The 15,576-nt window shown below is 39.9% G+C and overlaps 1 protein-coding gene across 9 annotated transcripts in view; it reads right to left on the bottom strand.

The window, feature by feature from the left end:
- Positions 1 to 15,061, bottom strand: part of PTPN13 (protein tyrosine phosphatase non-receptor type 13) — a 183,184-nt gene extending 168,123 nt beyond the window's left edge. For all 9 annotated transcript variants that reach the window (XM_050946769.1, XM_050946772.1, XM_050946774.1 and 6 more), the window contains exon 1: positions 14,802 to 15,061. The gene's annotated coding sequence lies outside the window, so the exon portion shown is untranslated. The remainder of the gene's footprint in view (positions 1 to 14,801) is intronic.
- Positions 15,062 to 15,576: the final 515 nt, after the last annotated feature.

Raw genomic sequence — 15,576 nt, 5'->3', positions numbered from 1 at the left:
ATCAGTTGCACTCTTCTTCTGGCTTTGGTAGCATATTATTGAAAATACATCATTTGCCTTGAAATGAATACTGTCTGCACTAACAATTTTATTTTATTAGTCTAGACAGGCAGTAGTTTCTCTTCTACTTTTCCAAAACCAATGAAGAGGGAAGTGAAGGAAGCAGATTTTGTAACATCAGCAAACTTCCCAACTTGCAGTCCAATGAGGGTGAAAAGTTAAATTCTGTGATCTATAATATTCTCACAGCAAAGGCAGTTAGAGGGAATTAATGTGTGTGAAAGAGCTCAGTGAATGTCAAGCACAGCAAAGGTCATCCCGTAATACTAACACAGTTTGTAACGATGCAAATCCATACAACGTGTTCACTTTTTGTAAACTCAATTTGTCTTTTTCTATAATGCAACTTAATAATTAGTATTAAGCTACATTCAGATGATATTAGCATCACACAATCAAAACTAAAATTAAAATTTCAGTTTCAACTTTAAAAAGCACCCTTTTTCACCACTCTGCTTATTTCAGCACATATGGCACAAGGGAAAACACACTGTTGTGCATATGTACTGCAGGAATCTGACACTAGGGTGAGTGACAGTATGATTTCCAACTTCAAAGAACATGCTTTCAAAACAAAAGTAACTTGTAATTCAGATTAATAAAATAAAGCAGTTAAATTGCTCCCCAAACTATTTTTTAAAGTCACTAATTTTCGTCAATCTGACCAAAGCAGACACTGAAAAATAATTTATTCAAGTCTGCAAATTGCTTTGAAAAACAAACTGATATTGTTAAATAGTGTATCATATTTTTTTTCCATTTTCAGGTCCTTCCCAAAAGAACTGGTTGCAGGTAATTGGGGTGTGGCAAAAAAAAGACACCCACTTGTTTAAGTAAGTTTAGAATTTTAAATATCATAATGCAATTTTACAAAGCAAAACTGGTATGGTGAACAATAGCAGAGTCCGAATAGATGATAATCTTATTCCTCAACAGAACAAGTTGATCCATGTCTCTCCCAATCCTTCTGAATTGCGTACTGCTGACCTTTTATATTACATTTTAGAGTTTTATACTTCCACACACCACCAAAGTATGAGTGCTTTATTTTCATAGATTATAAGGCTCAAAGAGACCACTATGGTCATCCAGTTTGACCTCTTGCATAAAGCAGGCCATAGGACTTCCCTCAAATAATTCCTGTTTGAACTAGAGCACATCTTTAAGAAAAACATCCAATCTCAGTTTAAAAATTGTTAGTGACGGAGACTTCATCACAACCCTTGGTAAATTGTTCCAATGGTTAAATACCCTCACTCTTAAAAGTGTGCCTTATTTCCAGGCTGAATATGCCTAGCGTCAACTTCCAGCCAGGGGATTTTGTTATATCTTTGTCTACTAGAGTGAAGAGCCCATTATCAAAATTTTTGTTCCTCATGTAGGTACATGCAGACTGTGTTCAAATCATACCTCAACTTTCTCTTTGTTAAACTAAATATCATATACATTCGATCATAAGCTGGTTCATTTATAAGCCAACCCCCGCAAGATGAATAAGTAAAAATGGAAATTTTTTATGACCCATTTATAAGCCAACCTTATGATTCAGGAGTTGGCCATCAGGATAAGCCACTGGTGGGCCGAGATGGTTTGTTTACCTCAAGCGTCCACAGTACAGAGGTAAACCTAGGTAAACAAAGTGTCCCGGCGCACCAGCGGATTACCCTGACAGGCTGGGACAGCAACTGGCATGTTTTCCAATTTCTAAACCATTCTTGCGGATCTTCTCTCAAACCTCTCCAATTTACCAACATTCTTCTTGAATTGCAACACCAGAACTAAACACAACATTCCAGTAGCAGCTGCATCAGTGCCAAATACAGAAGTAATATAATCTCTCTACTCCCTGAGATTCCCCCGTTTATACATCCAAGAATCTCATTAGCCCTTTTGGCCAGTGTTACACTGGGAGCTCATGTTCAGCTGATTATCTACCATGATCCCCAAGTCTTTTTCAGAGTCACTCTTTCCCAGGATAGAGTCCCTCATCTGTAAACATGTCCTACATTCTTTGCTCCAAGATGAGTAACTTAACATTTCGCTGTATTAAAACACATGCTATTTGTTTGCATCCTGCTTACCAAGTGACCTGTCCTCTTCATTATTTACCACTCCCCCAACTGTGTCAACTACAAAATGTATCAGTGACGACTTTATGTTTTCTTCCAAGTCATTGATAAAAATGTTAAATAGCACAGGACCAAGAACCTCTCGATGATGATTCCTCATTTACAGTTGCATGTGCAGATGGGTCAATTAGCCAGTTTTTAATTCATTTAATATTTGTCATGTTAATTTTGTTTCATTTTAGCTTTTTTAATCAAAATGAAGCAGCGGACTCAATCATTCAGTATATGGCCCTTTCCATAACTAGGAAAAACTTTAATACTTTTTTTAATAACACATCATGTTTTAATAGTTCTTGTGTAAAGGGCAGTAACAGGTTTCCTAGCTGGTGTAAAGAGGCCCATAGAGCCTCTCTCTGCACCACACCCATGCCTCTCACTCATTTTTTACCTCCAAAGTTTGGAGGCATGGGACATATAAATCTACTCTCACCATTGCTTACCTTTCCTGCATTTTCTCCTTCTTCTCAGGGTGGGGGAGAGTGAAGGGTGGTTGAAAGGAGTCCATGACAGGAAGGATGATAAAAGAACAAAAGTAATGCAGCCTGGAAGGGCAAATCCTGTCTGCTTTAGTGGCTCAGTTGCATAGCTTTAGCTCTGTGGAAGTGTCTCTCATCTACAAAGATTATTCTGTGTCCCTCACTCCTCAAGTACAACCATTGTGACTTGTCTGCATCATGACAGCAATGAAGCAGAGCACTGCCCCATCCTTTAATCAATCCCTGTTTGAAGTGAGGAAATTGAATAAACCATGTTTTAAATCAGCTCCTTACTATTTTATTGTAAAGACCTTTGTTTTGGAACTGGAAGCTAACAAAAATGCTTAGAGGCTGTCCCAGTGGAAAATGGATACACTGTATTGTATGGACAGACACACATTCGAAAGGCAAACTGTAAAAGGTTTGTGTCATGGAGCAACTGGCCCTTCAAGATGAATCTGGGCCTGGCTTGCCCCTGACACTCCTCTGATGACCAGCTGAGACCAACTGGGCGCTCGAGGTATCTGGAGCACCTTAGCCCTATAAGAAGGCTGCCTGAGCAGTCCAGAAGAAGAAGAATAAAATTCCTCTGAAGGGGAGAGACTTGTAACTGAAAGATAACCTGGAGAGAGAAAGACTGTTTCCCAGGCCAGAAGGGGGAGAATAGGTGTACCAAGAAGGCAAGGGGCTTGAAGTGGAGAAGAAGGGTTTGAAAAGAAGGCACCAGAGGCTTGTACTAGGTGGAAGGAGTACAGATGGAACTAGAGACTGTTTCTAAGAATAAGGTTTACTCATTTTATTTTCTGTTATCAATAAATGAGGCGTTCCTTAAAGGACAAAAGTCTGTTTTGGATTCGTTTATACCTGGTGGATAGAAAATGGAGGCCAGATCTACCTGTGGTTCCTTATTCAGACCCTAGTGGGTAATAAGAATGTGGGGCTAGAATATCTATTTGCTTTTAAAGTTGGGCCTTTTTGTTGTTCTTGTTGATTCTTTGAAAGAGAAAATGTCAAGAAAGATTTCTGCCTTTTTTCATTTTAGGATATCTCCTTGATTTTTTTGCCTGATTTTGGAACTTAAAGACAATATATATTATCTTCCACACCTTAAGTGGAGGGGGTGAGGGTTCTGAGTCTTTATAAAGACTTCTCTCCAAAACACGAGTCAGTCACTGAAACTAAAAAAAATGTAGGCAGTAATTAACAACCTTCCTCTCTGTTGCTCAGCTTCCACTCTTAATCCTTGTGATGTCATCATCTCTCCAGTTCTCTAGTCACCATAAAGTCCTCCAAGCTAGAAAGGACTTGCTATTCTAACGTTAAAAAACAAGCATCTTTTTATGCAGGCTTTTTTATGTATTATAAAGGAACAAAAAAGCACAAACTCAACTTTTTTCTTTGCCATTCACCTTTAAGAGCCATAGTCTTAAAATCAGTAGAGCATGGCGCCTCTTTCAAATGATAGAAGACTGGTAATGCCAGAGATATGAGGAACAAGGGAAACTATAGGAAGAGAGGTAGAGTGATTTTCTGATAGAAGGATGCAAACATTGTTGTACAAATGAAATAATTCCCCCCTAAAACACTTTGTCACACCAACGAGGAGAATGTAATGATGGCGCTCCTAAGGGAGATACTGCAACATGTTTCATACACCTATCAGATACCGCTATACAGTCAAAAATATTTTAATTTAATATAAGAGTGTTATGCACAACTATTTCACTAAACCCAAATGCTAAGCCTTACAGGCTGATTTGACTGTTTTATACATGTGATAACTTAACTACAAAATTGCTCGTTAAATGATAATGAGTATCTATAGCTGATTAAACGAACTTTTCAGTTCTCCCTACTACCAGCTTTTTATAATCAGATAATCTTTACATTCATTGCTAGAGTCAATCAAGGGATTTTAATGACTGACCACACTAGGGTAAGAAATGTAGCATATACCCCTCTACCTTGATATAATGCTGCTCTCGGGAGCCAAAAAATCTTACCATGTTATAGATGAAACTGCATTATATCAAACTTTATTTGATCAGCCGGAGCGCGCAGCCCCGCCCTCCCGGAGCACTGCTTCACCGCATTATATCCGGATTCGTGTTATATCAGGTGGCGTTATATTGCGGAAGAGGTGTAGTAGTATAAAATTTGAAGGTTTAAGGTATTAAGCTGTCTATTTCTTAAACATGTAGAGATGCAAGATAAATAGCACCAGAGCTTGTACATCAGAAGAAATCTGTTTAAGTAAGCTAATGGTTTCCAAATAAGATATTAAAGTGTTAACGTCACAATGTTTCCTCAACGGAAGTCACAGTACCTATGGTTTCCAACATTAGTTATCAGGTGAATCATCATCATGGACTCCCAAACAGACTGTCTTAAATTTCGTATGTTAAATAGTTCACTATCTGAAAGGGAGAAAAACATTACACAGTCCTAAGAACATAAATTCAACACAATTTCACTATTGAAAATTTACTCGAAACACCAACACAACACAAAGAATACCAGAAAATCAAACCATTCCTCCAGATGGTGATACACTCGATAAATCATATGAAGCCTTTCTTAGCCTGAGAAATCAAGCTTATTCTAGGCCTTGTCTAACCTAGGAAAAATTAATATCAGTAATTCAAAAATATCCAAGTCCCTGTCTACACTACAGCCTTAACCAACTGACTCTCATTGGATTTCAACAGATATTAGATAAGGCTCCAAAGGCAGCCCATCATACATGCCAACTCAGCCCATTTTTAAAATAGAATGTTAATAGTCCCACTCCCTTCCTACAAAAGAAAATCCAGACAAAACAATTTCCAATGCATTTCAGGGGAGTTCTAGTAGCTGTGTCCTTATTTTAAACCCCAACTACATTTATAGATATTCAGTAGCAGCCAGTACACAGACATTTCTTTCTTATTTAAATAAGTATTTTTGACTGTAGTTTCAGGCTAAAATACTACTTCATTATGTGTAGTCCTTAATTTCTCAGTAATTAAGTTAATAAAAATAATTCAAACCACTATTTTGAAAACAAAGATGCAAGCAAAATAATTTCAAAATGACAACAAAAAGTATTAAAAATCAGTTATATCTGAAGTATTCAAGAGGTTTGAATGAAAACTGATAACCAAAGACAATGTCAAAAATTGAGTGGAAAAGAAGAATTTATCTTGTGCAGTTTGTTGTTTTTGGAACCTCACATATACTCTGTGATTAAGCTACTCTATATTTCCCCGCTGTACACATATAACTGCACAACTCCTGAGCTAGCAGTAACGTGGAAAATTCTACTGAGACTCTCTCTCAAAACAAAATATTTCCAACTAGTCTTTGACATTAACACTTCAGCAATGTGAACGGGGAAGGGAAGAAGAGGAGGAGAATTCATATAACTGTATTTACTATTATTCAGTTGGAGAAGGCTTTCTGCCATGGTGGATTAAACATGTCATCGGCACAGCCTTAACATAATATCGCAGTCCGACTATTTTACAATATGAAGAGTTCCTAGCCTGAGACTTCTAGCCAGGACTGACTCTGGGATGTGGGGTAACTGTGCTTCACTCAACTAATTTAATTCTAATGGTCTACAAAACTTCCTCCCATATACAACACTGTCTCCAAGGGTACAGTGGAAAGGAGCTCCAGTGTCATTTTGGGTCTGCTCCTGGTTCCATACAATTCTATGGTGCAGGATCGAGCCCTTTGCTAAGATGTTAAAAAGCGAGCCCATATTTTATGCGTAACAATAGCAAATCAAGTATAAAGAAGGATTATCAATTTATTAGTAACACAGCAAATATGCTATGACACAAACTGTCCATTTCCCCCATTAAAACGCTAAATAACATGATGAGAAAAAAGAGACTCCGTAGTGTAAAATATTGGTTATAAACACTGTTTACTGAACTTTGAGTTGCAATTACGTGAGTAAGTTTTATTAAACTGATGGATGGATTATTAGACTGTTCTAAAAAATCCCTGCTAAAAAAAATAATCCAGACTACAATTCAAGCAACAGTACTGCATGTTATAGCTTTGAAAGAACCAAACGTGCTACTGACAAAATGTCACACAAATCATAAAAGTTTCAATTTCTACTACTGTGATCACTGAAATTCATAGTCATAGTAAAGTCATAATAAATGGTTGAGACTGACAGATGGTGAGAACAAGTAACAAATGTCCATCATTAATGTACAATGCATATCCAGTTTATATTTTGATGATCCTTAGAAATGAAATACTAATTTTGTTTCACTTTAGAGCTGTCGAATACATAAAATTATATCAAAATCTAAATTTTTCCATGAAGCCCTTCTGTAACACATACAAGCATGAAGCTTACATCATAGAATAACTAAAACAGTTCATCACCTTGCCATTAGGAACAGAAGCTTCAACTGAAATAATTCAGTGTCAACTATTTAATTCTATCAAGGCTAAAAGCAAAACGCTTTACATTCATTTTCACTTATATTTGAGGAAAAAATTATTTAAAATTTATAAATAAATTTAACAAAACAATAAAAGCTCTATGTTACAATAAAATTAACACTGAACAAAAAGAGTTTAGTTATTATGAATGCTGCAGTTTACCACATTTCAGCAATAAATTGAAGCACAGTTTCTGACTAATCTGTTTTTTGGTAAATGTCTATCTTAATTACTCATCGACATTCATTCTCCTCTCTGACCTCATTAAAGTGTTAGTACAGGGATCACTGCACGTTTATACATTTTTATACTCTCTACATAAATCAGTCACTCATATTTATATGAAAAATGGTAGAAAAACAGTAGTACCTGACCAGCATATAAATCCAGTTCAGAGAAGAGATTAATATTAAAGGGGAAAAACCCTCAGCTGGATTGAGTATAAAGTTAATCATTGGGAACCGGACCCATTGAGCAAAGAGTTGCAAATTAGAGTATCTATAATCTTCGTGATAATGAGATAAGCCATTTTCTGTCCGCACACAGTAATAACTTAGAAAGCCTTATCCTCAACTGCTGGTTCTTTTCTAAACAGGATTTTATGGACTCCCCAATCCAAGAGCATAATTCAGATAAGGAACAGAGGGAAGAGTGTAGAACGGGCATGAAACTTTTAATGTATTGTATCTCATGCCTTTTAACAAGGGGGTAATATTAATTTTTATTCTACTGCAGACCAGTTTGTGTACAACCTTGGTTTTCAACATTAAAGCTGAGAAGAATATACTAATACCAAAGGGTCAACAAAGGCAAGCTTAAATAAAACAAAAATTGTGTTACTGTTAGGATTCTAACTTTTTAAAAGGACATTTAGGAACTGATTTTCAGAATCCATAGTTTCAGACCAGGGGTTCTGAAACTGGGGGTTGGGACCCCGAAGGGTTATTAAATGGAGGGTTATGAGCTGTCATCTTCCACCCCCAAGCCCTGCTTCACCTCCAGCATTTATAATAGTGTTAAATATGAAAAATTGTATTTAATTTATTGTGTGTGGGGAGTCACACTCAGAGGCTTGCTGCGTGAAGGAGGTCACCAATACAAAAGTTTGAGAACCACTGTTTTAGACGGATTCCTAGTACTTAATGTGTTTGTGCAATCTGTCTGTTCCACATCTAGAGGACATCAACTGTACCTGCAAAACTGCTTGTGAAAAACAGGAGGCAGAGTTAAGGTCACAGTCAAATACCAGACTCTTAAAAACTTAGGGCTGCTTTTAGAGTTACCCTTCCATTATATGGGGAAAAAAATACGTGAACATGATGTTTCTGCTAGGTTATCCAATGTGAACTTTTACCTCTGAATTGGCAGTTGCTTGGAAACCCTAGTTCCTCACACTTGTACAGGTCTGAAGACCTCTTTCTTCCTTGAACATGCAGAGAATTTACAGCGTGATCTCCCATTAGCTTTAACAAGATGCAACGAAAGATTCCTTGAGTGTTGTGAGAGCATGAGACAATAGTTGTACTTCTCAGGGATATATTTAAAGTTCTGAGTTGCAGAACTAAGGATTATGTATAGCTCGACTTATATTTGGGAGATGATTTACACCAAGTGAGTGGAGGGGTGTTCTCCACTTAAAAAAAAAAAGGTGCCAGATCTTCATTGTTGGATTGAAAATGAGCCCACATACGCCCTACTCATACTTTCACAGCACTGGGAAAGAAAGGAGAGAAAACAGGTGTGTTTCCTATTAAAGTTGTAGCATCAATTTCAAGTTTACAGCATGTCTACAAATCATCTAATTGTGCACAGGCAGAGTAGCCGCCCAGGCAGTCTTTCAGTTCAAGACATTTTTTAGACAATACTGGACAAGTTTAGATATGCCACTTCTGAGATGCCTCTCCACAGGTATTCCTGGAAACAGGTATCAACATTAAATACAATAATCCAGTTTTAGAAGATAATGTCAGCAGTCCACCTAAAACTATTTCAAATTATTTCTTTAAAAAAAAATCCGGTTCAGTAAGAAGTTTCCCTCTACTTGCCCCAAGGCAAGAGAGTAATACTCTTTCCTAGACTCATGTCCCTAATCTGGAAAGCCATTGATTCAGAGTTCTGAAAATTCCTGCTCAATTCAAAATTGTAACATGCTCTTCTTCCTATGAAGGCATGAGTACATAGAACTTGAGAGAGATGTTATTCTGAGTTTTTGCAAGAAAAAATAATAGTTTTATCAGCAGTGTGGTCTTGTGATTAACAGACTGAACTGGAACTCTGAACATTGAACATGGCCTTGGGAAAGTCTCTTCATATCTGTGCCTCAGTTTCCCTTTATATCTGTGCCTCAGTTTCCCCATACAAGAAATGGAGATATTACTCCTTCCTTTCTTCTATCCATTATCTGAGGTGTCTACTTAGATCGTAAGCTCTTTGGGACAGGCAACTTCTTTTGATGTATGCTTGTTCAATGCCTAGTCCAACAGTGCCTGGATCAGTGGGGCCCTCTAGAAAGTACAGTATTGTAATACAAATAAATAACATTCATCCCGAGAATTATAGTGCATATTATTTAAATACAGAGTGTCCTCACTAGCTTTTCCCTTTAAAAAGTCACCAAGTACAGTTCTATTTTCATATCTTGTCCTCTAATAAGTACAGAGACAAGGTAATATATTTTATTGGACCAAAATCTGCTGGTGAAAGAGACAAGCTTTCACCCACCTTGTCTCTCTAATATCCTGGGACCAACATGGCTACAACACAGCCACAAACAACTTTACTAAGTATGTCAAGAGTCATTTAAAACACACATTTCTATGTCATGTTGGACTGATACATTACGTTTACTGAAATACACACATGGAGAAGCAAACAAAAGTTTGAGAACCAAAATGTTCTCACCTCCAAGATATTAGGTGTGCAGTTTTTTATGCTAACTAGGACAGAGATCTATTATGAAAAGTGGCTTACAAATTTACAAAGCATATCACTGCCCTTGAGCAGAAACCTGCTCATTTGCCAAATCTGAAAGCATTCTAAGAGACATTGATGCACCAAGACTACACCTGCATCCTCACCGTCGACATAACTGTTGTAGGTTAGGCAGAAGACTAGGCAACATAAATACAGACATACTGGTTCCTTTTCTGCCTCCCCATCTCTAAGTGCTAGCTTCTCTCTATTTACTTTAGGAGGAGGTGAAGGTGAGACACTCTTCTGTAAGAAATTCCACTCTTCCTTACAGATGTGCAATGTTAATTAGTGGCTAACAGTGGTTAACACATTAACTTATTATGACATACATAGTTTTCCAACTTCACTTGTCCCATGGAAAATGACAACCTACAGTTGTACAATACATTGAGACTTTCCTTGTTTCATTGACTGATTGTCACCTCTTCTTTTGAGATAGTAAAATTCAAATAGCCAGTTTTCAATAAACTAAAAGACAGGCAGAGTTGTGTATAGAAGAGAGAGAGTTATGCATTCAAAATGTTCTATGGAATATATTGACAAAACCCTTCTGTCAGATCCACACCCGAAATAGCACTTTCCTTTCAGTTCCAAGCAGAATACCTAAGACATGGTAGTCAGGCCAGTATTTAGCTTTTCTTCAGTTTGATCCAGTTCACAGTGAAATCAATGGAAGATGTGCCACTGGTATCAGGATTGGATCTCTTGTGAGATGGATATGCTAAAATCTACTCAAAAGCAAATCTTGCTTTCTAAGGGCCTGATCTGAATTTTATTTAAGTCAATGAAGGTCTTCTGATTAACTTCAGCAGGCTTTTGATCAAGCTCAAAGGTCTGTTCCTGCAGCTGGAACCTCTGAGGGCAGAGCCCTGCACAAGTATGGAGACCAAATGAAGTTGGAAATGAGATGGTTGCATACATGGCTGTGTGTTCACAAGAATGGAAAAGGGACAGCCATATTGTAAACTCTTCAGCATAGGGCCTTTAAGATTGTAGAGTTCCTAGCAAAAGAGGACTCCAAGCCTGACTAGAGCCTCTGGGCACTACTATAATAAACATATCTCAAAATTCTTTAACTTACTGTGTTGCCCAGAAGCCCCAGCAATTAAAAAAAGCCTTAAATGTCTCTTTACCCAAGGTACTTATGCTATGAAAATGGGTTCCGTATAAGATCCTGCACAGATAGACAAAAATGAGACTACTTACTTACCTCGCTCACAGGAGTGGTGTGAGGTTAGGGCTTGCTAGCCAAGATTTGGAAGGCACTTTAAAGATTTATAGTACTGAATAAATCCTCATTTTTATTACTCATCAATGTACTCAATTGTGGAGAAAAAAAAACCTGTGCTGATTTGTTATCTCAGAACTGCAACCAGTTTCAGATCTGCTTTGTAGTGCTCTTTAAAATAGACTCTTATCAACAAGGCACTTGGAACCGTTCACTGGTTATCTTTACCCCAAATTCAGGTGGTTGCTAAGTCCTGTTGTGACGGAAAAAAGCAGTATCTTCAAAATCTCTCTCTTCCTTTCCATCAGGACTGCCAAAATCATGCCTTCATAACCTCTCACCTTGTCTGTGTGACCCTTCTCCTTACCCTGGCTTTCCTGTCACCTACCTCACTATCTCTTCCAGAGTATGGAAATTCGAAAATGCTAAATTAATGCTGCCCTCAAGTTCTGGCCATTCCACACTCTCTTTTTATAAGCCCACTTCACTGGTTCCACTTCACTGTAAGTCTTTGTCCCCACTTTCAAGGCTCCCTTCAGTTTTTTCCTCCCTTCCGCCCCGATATTAGTGATCTCCCCCCCCTTAAAATCTGTGCTCTGCACCACTTTCACCTACTTAATACACACTGCTCCCTTCTTCCACAAGTACCACTGTTCTTCTTCCATGCCACTCCAGACACCTGGAATGTCCTTCTTGATCCTGTACTCCTCACAATCTCCTGCACCCTTTAAATGTCTCCTCAAAACTCAGATTTTGTCTATAACTCTTTAAATAACATCACCCTATTTCCCTATGAGGATGTGTCACACAAAGTTTTCTTCTATTCATTTTTCTGTATTCTGATATTTTTAGGCCTCAATCCTGCAAGCTGAGTTGTGTAATCATATAGAGCCCCTCTAAAGTCAACAGAGCTGCTCGTAGGATCAGAGACTTAGGCATGTACACATGCTTAAGTTTATATATTGAGAATAATCTTGCTGAAGTCAATGGAGTACTTCCAAGTATGTAAAGGAAAGCACATGCTTAAGCCTTTGCAGCATCTGGGCCTCAGACTGCAAACTAGCTGGGGAAGGTACCAATCTCATTTGTGTTTACAATGTGTTTAGCATCCATTTGGGCATTATTAAAAAAACCAAACATGAATACACTCATTTGTACCAGGAATGCTTGTTTAGCACATAACCAAAAAAATGAGACAACACTGTCTGAAAAATGTTTATTATACTTCTTTCACCAGTGTAAACAGAATTGTGCATCTTCAAAACAGCAAAACCAAAACCCCAAACCCTACTTTTAAGATCATTTGTCTTTTACTGTCACTCATCTTATTTTAAGACATTCTGATTTGTAAACAACATTTGCAGAAAAACTGCACATGTGGCAGAGAAAAGAAGCAGGCAGGATAAAATACAAAAGCCTTACATAAAAGATAAATAGATGGGTAGACATGAAGTGACAACACACTGTGTTGCAACTGAACTACCAAACAAATCACTGTAAAAGCAGCATCAGTTTGTCTCCCATCAGTTGTTCTTATGGTTTTCAACCTGGGGTCTCCAGACCCCTGGGGGTCTGCTGAGTATGTCTAAGATTTCCAAAGGGGTCCACACCTCCATTTCAAATTGTTTAGGGGTCTGCAAATGAAAAAAGCTTGAACCACTGATATATAAGAAATTACCGTTTAAACTGCTCTCCTAACTAAGATTTGGTGTTTATTTCTAGCCTGCTTATTTCTCAGTTCCAGCTCCTGCTTCTTACAGAAGCCTCCTTACACATATCCATTGTTTTCCAACCCACAGGTTTGTACAGAGAGGGAATAAAACGACAGGCCTGATCCTGACGTGGTGCTGAGCATGAAATTGGGGGAGCTTAGCCCCACCTTGGACCTTGTACGATCAGATCTTATGATATTAACTGTAATCTTTAAATTTCAAGAACTCATGTATTCAATGACAGCTTTTCCTCATAACATTCCAACACCAGCAGAAAGTTTGGCATAACTGTATGGCATTGACTCAGTTATACTGTACAATCACAATACATACCATTTCAGGGATTTGGGAACTCATCATTGTTACCATCCTGGCTAGTCTGATAATGAAGGACTTTGATATTTACTTTTCGGAATGTATACCCTAAGAAGGTGCCTAGACATAGATAATCTGCAGTCAGCTTTATATTCCCAGTCTTCGTGCCCTACATTTAATTTGGAGCCCGCCTACAAAAAACCGGTTCCCCAATACACAGGTGGGGTACAGAGAAGCGCCTGACGGCTCTCTATGAAGTCATTGCCTTTATTGTTTGAGAACGACACAGTCTACAATATGAGAGAGATTATCCTGTGGTTTGCTGAGGTGTTGATCGTATAGAGATAAAAAGCCAATGAAACCTACACTATTTCTCATCACAGGCCATTAGATTTACTTTTGATTTCTATCCATCACCCCTCAAAAATGTGGATAGAGTTGAAGCAAGAATCTTCTCTTAAATAAGATGTTTTTGATGTTTAGTACCTTAAAATAAACCCTTCAGTTGTTCAGCTCTTATTGCAAATACACAGCAATTCCTCTTCTCCAGCTATGTCCATTTACTGTTTTGAGAACACTGAAGTCTAGTTTAATCCAGAGGTCTTTGGACAGGAAGTAATGGAAAAACAGCAATAATAATAAAACCACTTGCCTCATGTGGTGTTAGGCTCCCTCCTCCCAGCATTCTTCTCATGCGACATAGAATTTCCACAATCATTTAAGAAATTAGAAACAGACAGGGGCCTGCTATGTAGTCTTGCACATAGACAACTGGAGTGACTAATATTCACTGAGTTTTCCTATCCACAATAAGTTCTTTCTTTGCTGGAGTTTTCATTCACAAACTTAAGAATGTGCAGCCAGACTGACTAACACCAAAAAGGAGCCTCATTCAAAACAAACAAGCCCACGCACACAGGCACACACCCTGAAAATCCTGGTGAAACTAAAGAAAAATGAATAAAGTTCCTTACAGCAGAATAGCTTGTAAATATTCTCTATCGCCCTCCCACATAGCCAAACCCTGGATCTTCCTCAGGAGGCAACCCTGGAAGTCTCTCACTACTTCACAAACCACCCACTTGCACCCAGCCAGTTTGCTGGGTTTCTCCAGAGCGCTGTCTGCCAATTAGTCTGTTCCCCCCCACCCAGGAGCAGCAAGCCTATCTATCTAAACCATAACATCCCCCTAAAACCAGAACTGGAGACATAAAAAGTAAAGTCCTGCTACATGGCACAGGTCTACACATCATCAAGGCACCATGCATCAATAATTAAGAGTCATTATAATAACTGGAGAGGGGGACCCCGAGGAAAACACATGAACAAACACTCTCCTTAAGTCCGGGAAAGTTCAAGATCCAGATCCAAACTTCGCAGCTGGAGTTCCTCTCTAATAACAACGCGATTGGGTACAACGGGGGACATCAAACCCAAAACAAACCCCAAGCAGACTTACCAGCCGGTCTAGAGACCCAATCCCGACATGCAGGGGGGTGATGGAGATGAGCAGTCTGAGCCTTCACCCGCCCCGCGCAGTGGTGCTAGCTGTGGCTGGAGTCTGCAGAAGAGCCCGGGGAGGGAGGCAAAGGGGAGCAGCAGCATCTCCTCCAGCCCAGGCACCGCCGCTCCTGCCCTGCACGGAGATAGCAGAGAACGCCACACGCTCGCCTCCCCGCCCCTCCCCGGCTCAGAGACCCTGCGGCCAAGCCCCGCAGCCCCGGGACACCTCCGCCGGCGCCCGCTCCGCGCACCGCCCGGGCTGCTGCTCCTGCGAGGCGAGCCTAGTGGGGCTCCAGCGCTGCAACCATTGTCACGAGCGGCGGAGAAGCGCCCCCCCGCCCCGCCGGCCTCTCGGTCCCTCCCTCCCTCCTGCCTCCGCACACGCCCCGCTCGCAGCGGAGCAGCCGCTCAGACAGGCTGGCTGGGCTCGGCTCCCCCCTCCTCTCCCTCTCCCAGCCCGCCCCGTGCTGGGGCCCTGGCAGGTCTCGGCTGTCTGGTTACTAAGCCAACCTGCAGGCCTGACTGCGCTGCTGAGGGAGCTGCATTGCCTGCCCCACAGGCCGGGCGGGGAGAGGGGGCTCCCTACCCCCCAAGTACCGCCTTGCCACGTGGGGGGAGAGGGGAAGCGGACACCCGGCTGAGGGAGGGCAGGGAGACGATCCTTGCCTGGAGCCCCAGCCCTTAGAGGAGGCGGATTCCCAGGGACCTCGTCCCCCTGACTGGGGGAAGCA

Source organism: Gopherus flavomarginatus, chromosome 3 (assembly GCF_025201925.1).
Source record: "Gopherus flavomarginatus isolate rGopFla2 chromosome 3, rGopFla2.mat.asm, whole genome shotgun sequence".
NCBI classification, from domain to species: domain Eukaryota; kingdom Metazoa; phylum Chordata; order Testudines; family Testudinidae; genus Gopherus; species Gopherus flavomarginatus.
The sequence above is the reverse complement of the archived record's forward strand: the minus strand, read 5'-3'. Positions and strand labels throughout refer to the sequence as shown.